General features: G+C 38.2%; 1 long non-coding RNA gene across 2 annotated transcripts; it reads right to left on the bottom strand.

The window, feature by feature from the left end:
• Window positions 1–897: 897 nt before the first annotated feature.
• Window positions 898–7,815, bottom strand: LOC127926474 (uncharacterized). 2 transcript variants are annotated; one of them, XR_008124229.1, is made up of 3 exons: window positions 7,695–7,815; window positions 1,049–1,546; window positions 898–980 (listed from the first exon to the last, which is right to left on the bottom strand). It is a non-coding gene; the product is annotated as an uncharacterized LOC127926474 (long non-coding RNA). The 2 variants fall into 2 exon arrangements; XR_008124228.1 differs by having other exon boundaries at window positions 931–980; window positions 1,153–1,546.
• Window positions 7,816–9,023: the final 1,208 nt, after the last annotated feature.

Raw genomic sequence — 9,023 nt, 5'->3', positions numbered from 1 at the left:
AGGTGTCTTGATAATACTATAAAATAATACAGTGAGTCAGTGGTTCCTGTTCCACATGTAATTGCTTTGTAGTAGTTAAAAATAATGTTTTTATATTTCTATGTGATCAATCCATTAATAATATAGACCTACATGCAACAGTATGTCTTGTGCTTTTGGCAATGATTTATGTATAATAATGATGTATAACAAGTGATACCATGTGTGTCTGCAGAGCATTTTGTCTTCATTTTGGCAGATTAACTCAGGCTTATTTCTGAAGATTAACTCATGTTGAGTTGGAGCTGTGACCGAAAGGTGGCTGGTTCGAATCCCGGCCAGGCGCTGAAAACAGGTGGAATTGATCTGACCACTGGAGGGCTGCTGGGTTCACATCCTCAAAACATAAACCTTTTGTTGATCAGAACTCTAGAGGTTCTTCTTCACTGAACCCAAAAATATATCTAACTTTTATTGATTTCATATTTTAAGGAAGTGATAGAATCCTTTTTTATAAGGAACCTTGTTTTCTAAACCTGTCTTTCTTTTGATGATTTAATTATCTACATCATGTTATTTCAAGTTCTCCCTTTGGAGCAAAACATCATGTTGTTAAATAATAATCATAAATTGTGCATGGATATAAATTGGGCAATTGAAAGTATCTAGGGTGTAATATGTGTTCAACGAAAATGAACATTGTTGCAACGTTGTAGGCAACATTATTGGCAAGGGACTTGATGCCTACTATGCCAAAGCTATTTAGAGTTGTTAAACGGGTGTGAAGAGTGTGTTGATGTAACAGTTATATTGTCAATATTCTGCTGGTAACAACCATCACAATTGGTTAAAAGATGCATTCCATTATATTAGTCAATAATTAAGAGAAGGCAAAGTGGTTGTGTCATGTGGAAATTTATCAAATGTCTGACATTGCAACGAGTACAGTCAGGGTGGCGAGGAACCCCTGCAGTACCTCCACAGACCCCGGATTGAGAACCCTGCAGTACCTCCACAGACCCCAGATTGAGAACCCCTGCAGGACCTCCACAGACCCCGGATTGAGAACCCTGCAGTACCTCCACAGACCCCGGATTGAGAACCCCTGCAGTACCTCCACAGACCCCGGATTGAGAACCCCTGCAGTACCTCCACAGACCCCGGATTGAGAACCCTGATTTAGCAGATGCTCTTATCCAGAACGATTTACAGTAAGTGCATTCATCTTAAGATAGCTATTTATTTTGGAAATAAACTTTATAAATTATTCATAAAATTATCATCTTACCTCTTAGCTTTGGTGTCATGTCCCTCAGAGAGATGAATTTTAGAGGCAGGGCCCCCCTCCTCTCTCTTCCCGGAGAGACTCATTTTAGAGGCAGGGCCCCCCTCCTCTCTCTTCCCGGAGAGACTCATTTTAGAGGCAGGGCCCCCCTCCTCTCTCTTCCCGGAGAGACTCATTTTAGAGGCAGGGCCCCCCTCCTCTCTCTCCTCAGAGAGACTCATTTTAGAGTCAGGGCCCCCCTCCTCTCTCTCCCCAGAGAGACTCATTTTAGAGCACTGACCCCTAAACAGAGATACAACATGTTGGTTGTGATTAACACAGTGACAACTAATTCTTGTTCTCATGTATTCATGATCTCTTTGAGAAATAAAACATTTACTAACAGACATAGAAACAGTCAGGTGATTTAATGCATCACATGAACATGTAGTTGTGACATTTCATCTCCATGGTAACTGTCAATAATAATAATAAGTCACTGTTTGTTAAGGTAGTTATAGACAGTACAGCAACAATAATAATAATAATAATAATAATAATAATAATAATAAGTCACTGTTTGTTAAGGTAGTTATAGACAGTACAGCAACAATAATAATAATAATAATAATAAGTCACTGTTTGTTAAGGTAGTTATAGACAGTACAACAACAATAATAATAATAATAATAATAATAATAATAATAATAATAATAATAATAAGTCACTGTTTGTTAAGGTAGTTATAGACAGTACAGCAACAATAATAATAATAATAATAATAATAATAATAATAATAAGTCACTGTTTGTTAAGGTAGTTATAGACAGTACAGCAACAATAATAATAATAATAATAATAAGTCACTGTTTGTTAAGGTAGTTATAGACAGTACAACAACAATAATAATAATAATAATAATAATAATAATAATAATAATAATAAGTCACTGTTTGTTAAGGTAGTTATAGACAGTACAGCAACAATAATAATAATAATAATAATAATAATAATAATAAGTCACTGTTAATTAAGGTAGTTCTAGACAGTACAGCAACAATAACAATAATAATAATAATAATAATAATAAGACACTGTTTGTTAAGGTAGTTATAGACAGTACAGCAACAATAACAATAATAATAATAATAATAATAATAATAATAAGACACTGTTTGTTAAGGTAGTTATAGACAGTACAGCAACACAAGGCCATGTCTCACAATTATTTGTATTAATCAAAAGTGGCTATTTATTGTCTTTCAATCTGTTATTTTCTAAACTAATCTGAGAATGTAGACAGAAGGGCTAAAACAGACATTATTGATCTGAGGGGGGAAATTATTGATTTCAGTTTCAACTGTTCTGCCTTATTATTATTCAACCATACTGGTCATTTATGAACATTTGAACATCTTGGCCATGTTCTGTTATAATCTCCACCCGGCACAGCCAGAAGAGGACTGGCCACCCCACATAGCCTGGTTCCTCTCTAGGTTTCTTCCTAGGTTTTGGCCTTTCTAGGGAGTTTTTCCTAGCCACCTTCACCTGCATTGCTTGCTGTTTGAGGTTTTAGGCTGGGTTTCTGTACAGCACTTTGAGATATCAGCTGATGTACGAAGGGCTATATAAATACATTTCATTTGATTTGATTGATCCATTCAGAAAGGTTTTTTGCAACAAGTGAGAGATTTTATATTATGTAAAGTAGGCTAGGTTATAATGTATACTAGCAGTTTGTCAGTGATATGCAGATGAAAGTCTATACCTCAGATATAGCCTACATGTCATCGATGACCAGCCTAAACCTGTTCAGATCAGTTCACATAATGTTATAGTCCTACCAGTAGCAGGACAGAGAATCTACACTGTATATGCAAACATATGTGGACACCCCTTCAAATTAGTGGATTCTATTTCAGCCACACCTGTTGCTGACAGGTGTATAAAGTCGGACAGCCAGCCATGCAATCTCCATAGACAAACATTGGCAGTAGAATGACCAGTACTGAAGATCTCAGTGCCTTTCAACGTGGCACCGTCATAGGATGCCACCTTTCCAACATGTCAGTTTGTCAAATATCTGCCCTGCTAGAGCTGCCCCGGTCAGCTCGCCAAGTGTGGAAGCACATAAAAATGATCTGTCCTCGGTTGCAACACTCACTACCGAGTTCCAAACTGCAATGTCAGCAAAATAACTGTTCATCGGGATCTTCATGAAATGGATTTCCGTGGCCAAGCAGCCGCACACAAGATCACCTTGCGCAATGCCAAGCATCGGCTTGAGTGGTGTAGAGCTCGCTGCCATTGGACTCTGGAGCAGTGGAATCTGGGTTTGGTGGATGCCAGGAAAACGCTTCCTGTCCGAGTGCATTGTGCCAACTGTAAAGTTTGGTGGCGGAGGAAAATTGTCTTGGGCAGTTTGGGGAAGGCCCTTTCCAGTTTCAGCATGACAATATCCCCGTGCACAAAGCGAGGTCCATACAGTAATGGCTTGTCGAGATCGGTGTGGAAGAACTTGACTGGCCTGCACAGAGCCCTGACCTCAACCCCATTGAACACCTTTGGGATGAATTGGAACGCCGACTGCGAGCCAGGCCTAATCACCCAACATCAGTGCCCGACCTCCCTAATGCTCTTGTGGCTGAATGGAAGCAAGTCCCCGCAGTAATGTTCCAACATCTAGTGGAAAGTCTTCCCAGAAGACTGGAGGCTGTTATAGCAGCAAAGGGGGGACCAACTCCATATGAATGCCTATGATTTTGGAATGAGACGTTTGACTGGCAGGTGTCCACATACTTTTGGTCATGTAGTGTATGTAGCCTAATCAAAATCAAATCAAATCTTATTGGTCACAATGTCTGAGCAGCATAGACTAAGATACAGTAGAATAGTATAGAATACAGTATATACATATGAGATGAGTAATGCATAGACTAAGATACAGTAGAATAGTATAGAATACAGTATATACATATGAGATGAGTAATGCATAGGCTAAGATGCAGTAGAATAGTATAGAATACAGTATATACATATGAGATGAGTAATGCATAGACTAAGATACAGTAGAATAGTATAGAATACAGTATATACATATGAGATGAGTAATGCATAGACTAAGATACAGTAGAATAGTATAGAATACAGTATATACATATGAGATGAGTAATGCATAGACTAAGATACAGTAGAATAGTATAGAATACAGTATATCCATATGAGATGAGTAATGCATAGACTACGATACAGTAGAATAGTATAGAATACAGTATATACATATGAGATGAGTAATGCATAGACTACGATACAGTAGAATAGTATAGAATACAGTATATACATATGAGATGAGTAATGCATAGACTAAGATACAGTAGAATAGTATAGAATACAGTATATACATATGAGATGAGTAATGCATAGACTACGATACAGTAGAATAGTATAGAATACAGTATATACATATGAGATGAGTAATGCATAGACTAAGATACAGTAGAATAGTATAGAATACAGTATATCCATATGAGATGAGTAATGCATAGACTACGATACAGTAGAATAGTATAGAATACAGTATATACATATGAGATGAGTAATGCATAGACTAAGATACAGTAGAATAGTATAGAATACAGTATATACATATGAGATGAGTAATGCATAGACTAAGATACAGTAGAATAGTATAGAATACAGTATATCCATATGAGATGAGTAATGCATAGACTACGATACAGTAGAATAGTATAGAATACAGTATATACATATGAGATGAGTAATGCATAGACTACGATACAGTAGAATAGTATAGAATACAGTATATACATATGAGATGAGTAATGCATAGACTAAGATACAGTAGAATAGTATAGAATACAGTATATCCATATGAGATGAGTAATGCATAGACTACGATACAGTAGAATAGTATAGAATACAGTATATACATATGAGATGAGTAATGCATAGACTAAGATACAGTATAATAGTATAGAATACAGTATATACATATGAGATGAGTAATACCAGATATTTATAAACTAAGCCAGATACTTTTCACAACATTTCCAACAGAGACCATCAGGTTGGTCGGCATGATTAGTGATCAGACTGTAGCTCAAACCTACTGTGACTGTTGAATGTCTGACGACGACCTAACTTTATAATAGTTGGTAGCCGACCTACCAGAATCTGCCCGTCTTTCCTTCAAATCAACACATTTATCTGTCTTCTAATGCATTGGTGTGAAGTACTTCAGTAAAATACTTTAAAGTACAACTTAAGTAGTTTTTTTAGGTATCTGTCCTTTACTTTAATATTTATATTTTTAACAACTGTTACTTTTACTTCACTACAATCATAAAGAAAATGATGTACTTTTTACTCCATACATTTTGCCTGAAACCCAAAAGTACTCGTTACATTATCAAGAGAACATCCATTTTGCTTAGCAGGACAGAAAATGGTCCAATTCACACACTAAACAGAGAACATCCCTGGTCATCCCTACTGCCTCTGATCTGGAGGACTCACTAAACAGAGAACAACCCTGGTCCTCCCTACTGCCTCTGATATGGAGGACTCACTAAACAGAGAACATCCCTGGTCATCCCTACTGCCTCTAATCTGGAGGACTCACTAAACAGAGAACATCCCTGGTCATCCCTACTGCCTCTTATCTGGCAGACTCACTAAACAGAGAACATCCCTGGTCATCCCTACTGCCTCTTATCTGGCAGACTCACTAAATAGAGAACATCTCTGGTCATCTCTACTGCCTCTGATCTGGAGGACTCACTAAACAGAGAACATCCCTGGTCATCCCTACTGCCTCTTATCTGGCAGACTCACTAAACAGAGAACATCCCTGGTCATCCCTACTGCCTCTTATCTGGCAGACTCACTAAACAGAGAACATCCCTGGTCATCCCTACTGCCTCTTATCTGGCAGACTCACTAAATAGAGAACATCTCTGGTCATCTCTACTGCCTCTGATCTGGAGGACTCACTAAACAGAGAACATCCCTGGTCATCCCTACTGCCTCTTATCTGGCAGACTCACTAAACAGAGAACATCCCTGGTCATCCCTACTGCCTCTTATCTGGCAGACTCACTAAACAGAGAACATCCCTGGTCATCCCTACTGCCTCTTATCTGGCAGACTCACTAAACAGAGAACATCCCTGGTCATCCCTACTGCCTCTTATCTGGCAGACTCACTAAACAGAGAACATCCCTGGTCATCTCTACTGCCTATTATCTGGCAGACTCACTAAACACAAATGCTTTGTTTTTAAATGATGTCTGAGTGTTGGAGTGTGACCTTGGCTATCCATCAATTAACATAATAAGAAAATTGTCCCATCTGGTTTGATTAATATAAGGAATGTTCAATTGTTGCTACTTTACTTTTACTTTTGATACTTAATTATATTTCAAACCAAATACTTTGACTTTTACTGAAGTAGAATTTTACTGGGTGACTTTCACTTTTAATTGAGTCATTTTCTATGAAGGAATCTTTACTTTTACTCCAGTTTGAGAACTGAGTTCTGTTTCCACCACTGTTCTAACGTTCCATATGAGACACAGTTTCAACAGACATTCTGGAACTGAGTTCTGTTTCCACCACTGTTCTAACGTTCCATATGAGACACAGTTTCAACAGACATTCTGGAACTGCGTTCTGTTTCCACCACTGTTCTAACGTTCCATATGAGACACAGTTTCAACAGACATTCTGGAACTGCGTCAGCTACAAAATTACTTTCCATTTCATATCAGGAAATAAAGTAACGGTCACTGGGTGAATTAGTTGTGCATTGCCCGGCTCCCCGGGGGAGCAGAGTTTGAGCATTTTAGACCATTCCATTGGTCCATAAAATATATGTCCAATCAGCTGTAGCACCGGGCCATGCAAAACAAACCTCCCACTGTAGCAGAGACACAGAGTTCTAATCCCAGACGCGTTTCTTCAAGACATCTCTCTTACATTATTATAGATAAACATATAATTTACTCTAAACCAAGTTCAGCTGTTTTTTTTTCTCCAAAATGTGAGTTACTGTAGGACTTTAATAATTGTAAGCAGTCCTACAAACCCAAAAGGTTTTAATTTGAGAATGTTCATTTGTATGTCTCAAATGTTAAATTATTTTTAAATATTTGATGATTAGTTGAATCAGGTGTGTAAGTGCTGGTAAGAACAAAAGGATGGAGAAACCCTGAGATAAACATAAAACCATATAATTGAAAAGCTCCTCCACCATCTTTACCAGACATGTTACTGATAACATGTAGGACTACTGATTAGTTTACACTTTGAAAACTGCTGTCTGTCAGTAACTCAGCTCAAGTAGCAGTTCTACTAACTAGTAATATCTCATTCCAGGTATTAATTATCTTACTCTGTCCATTAGAATAGATTATTGTTCAGAAATACTTACTTTATTTTTCAATAATCTCTATGTAGTCTTTTCTGCTCTGTCGTCTCAAAATGGATCCTGAACAAAAGAACAACTTTACTTTCTGTTTCAGCTCAGCCGCCTCCCCACCCTGATAATAAAGTGTTATATTGGTATCTTCCACTAGATGGCAGTAAACCCCTGCTGTAACTAGACTTTACAACTATGTGTTCTGTTTCACACAGGCAGTGTCCCAGAGGAGGAGCGTTGCTCTAGGATCAGCTCCCCCTCTCCATGTAATCTGATTCATTATGATCTAGGATCAGGGCCCTCCTCTCCATCTAATCTGACTCATTCTCTAATCTGATTCATTATGATCTAGGATCAGGTCCCCTCTCCATGTAATCTGATTCATTATGATCTAGGATCAGGTCCCCCCTCTCCATGTAATCTGATTCATTATGATCTAGGATCAGGTCCCTCCTCTCCATGTAATCTGATTCATTATGATCTAGGATCAGGTCCCCCTCTCCATGTAATCTGATTCATTATGATCTAGGATCAGGTCCCCGCTCTCCATGTAATCTGATTCATTATGATCTAGGATCAGGTCCCCCTCTCCATGTAATCTGATTCATTATGATCTAGGATCAGGTCCCCCTCTCCATGTAATCTGATTCATTATGATCTAGGATCAGGTCCCTCCTCTCCATGTAATCTGATTCATTATGATCTAGGATCAGGTCCCCCTCTCCATGTAATCTGATTCATTATGATCTAGGATCAGGTCCCCCTCTCCATGTAATCTGATTCATTATGATCTAGGATCAGGTCCCCCTCTCCATGTAATCTGATTCATTATGATCTAGGATCAGGTCCCCCTCTCCATGTAATCTGATTCATTATGATCTAGGATCAGGTCCCCCCTCTCCATGTAATCTGATTCATTATGATCTAGGATCAGGTCCCCCTCCATGTAATCTGATTCATTATGATCTAGGATCAGGTCCCCGCTCTCCATGTAATCTGATTCATTATGATCTAGGATCAGGTCCCCTCTCCATGTAATCTGATTCATTATGATCTAGGATCAGGTCCTCCTCTCCATGTAATCTGATTCATTATGATCTAGGATCAGGTCTCCTCTCCATGTAATCTGATTCGTTAAATCAAATCAAATTAAATGTTATTTGATCACATCCCCCTCTCCACACTGATTCATTATGATCTAGCTAGCAGAATGTTAATGAGAGGATGGTCCCTCCTCTCCAGCTGAAATGCTTGTGCTTCCAGATCCGACCGGATCAGGTCATGTAATATTTAACAAGTAAATCTAACATTCACAACAATCTGATTCATTTATACACACAA

Source organism: Oncorhynchus keta, unplaced genomic scaffold (assembly GCF_023373465.1).
Source record: "Oncorhynchus keta strain PuntledgeMale-10-30-2019 unplaced genomic scaffold, Oket_V2 Un_contig_762_pilon_pilon, whole genome shotgun sequence".
Classification (NCBI taxonomy): domain Eukaryota; kingdom Metazoa; phylum Chordata; class Actinopteri; order Salmoniformes; family Salmonidae; genus Oncorhynchus; species Oncorhynchus keta.
This window is presented reverse-complemented; position numbering and strand designations above follow the sequence as displayed.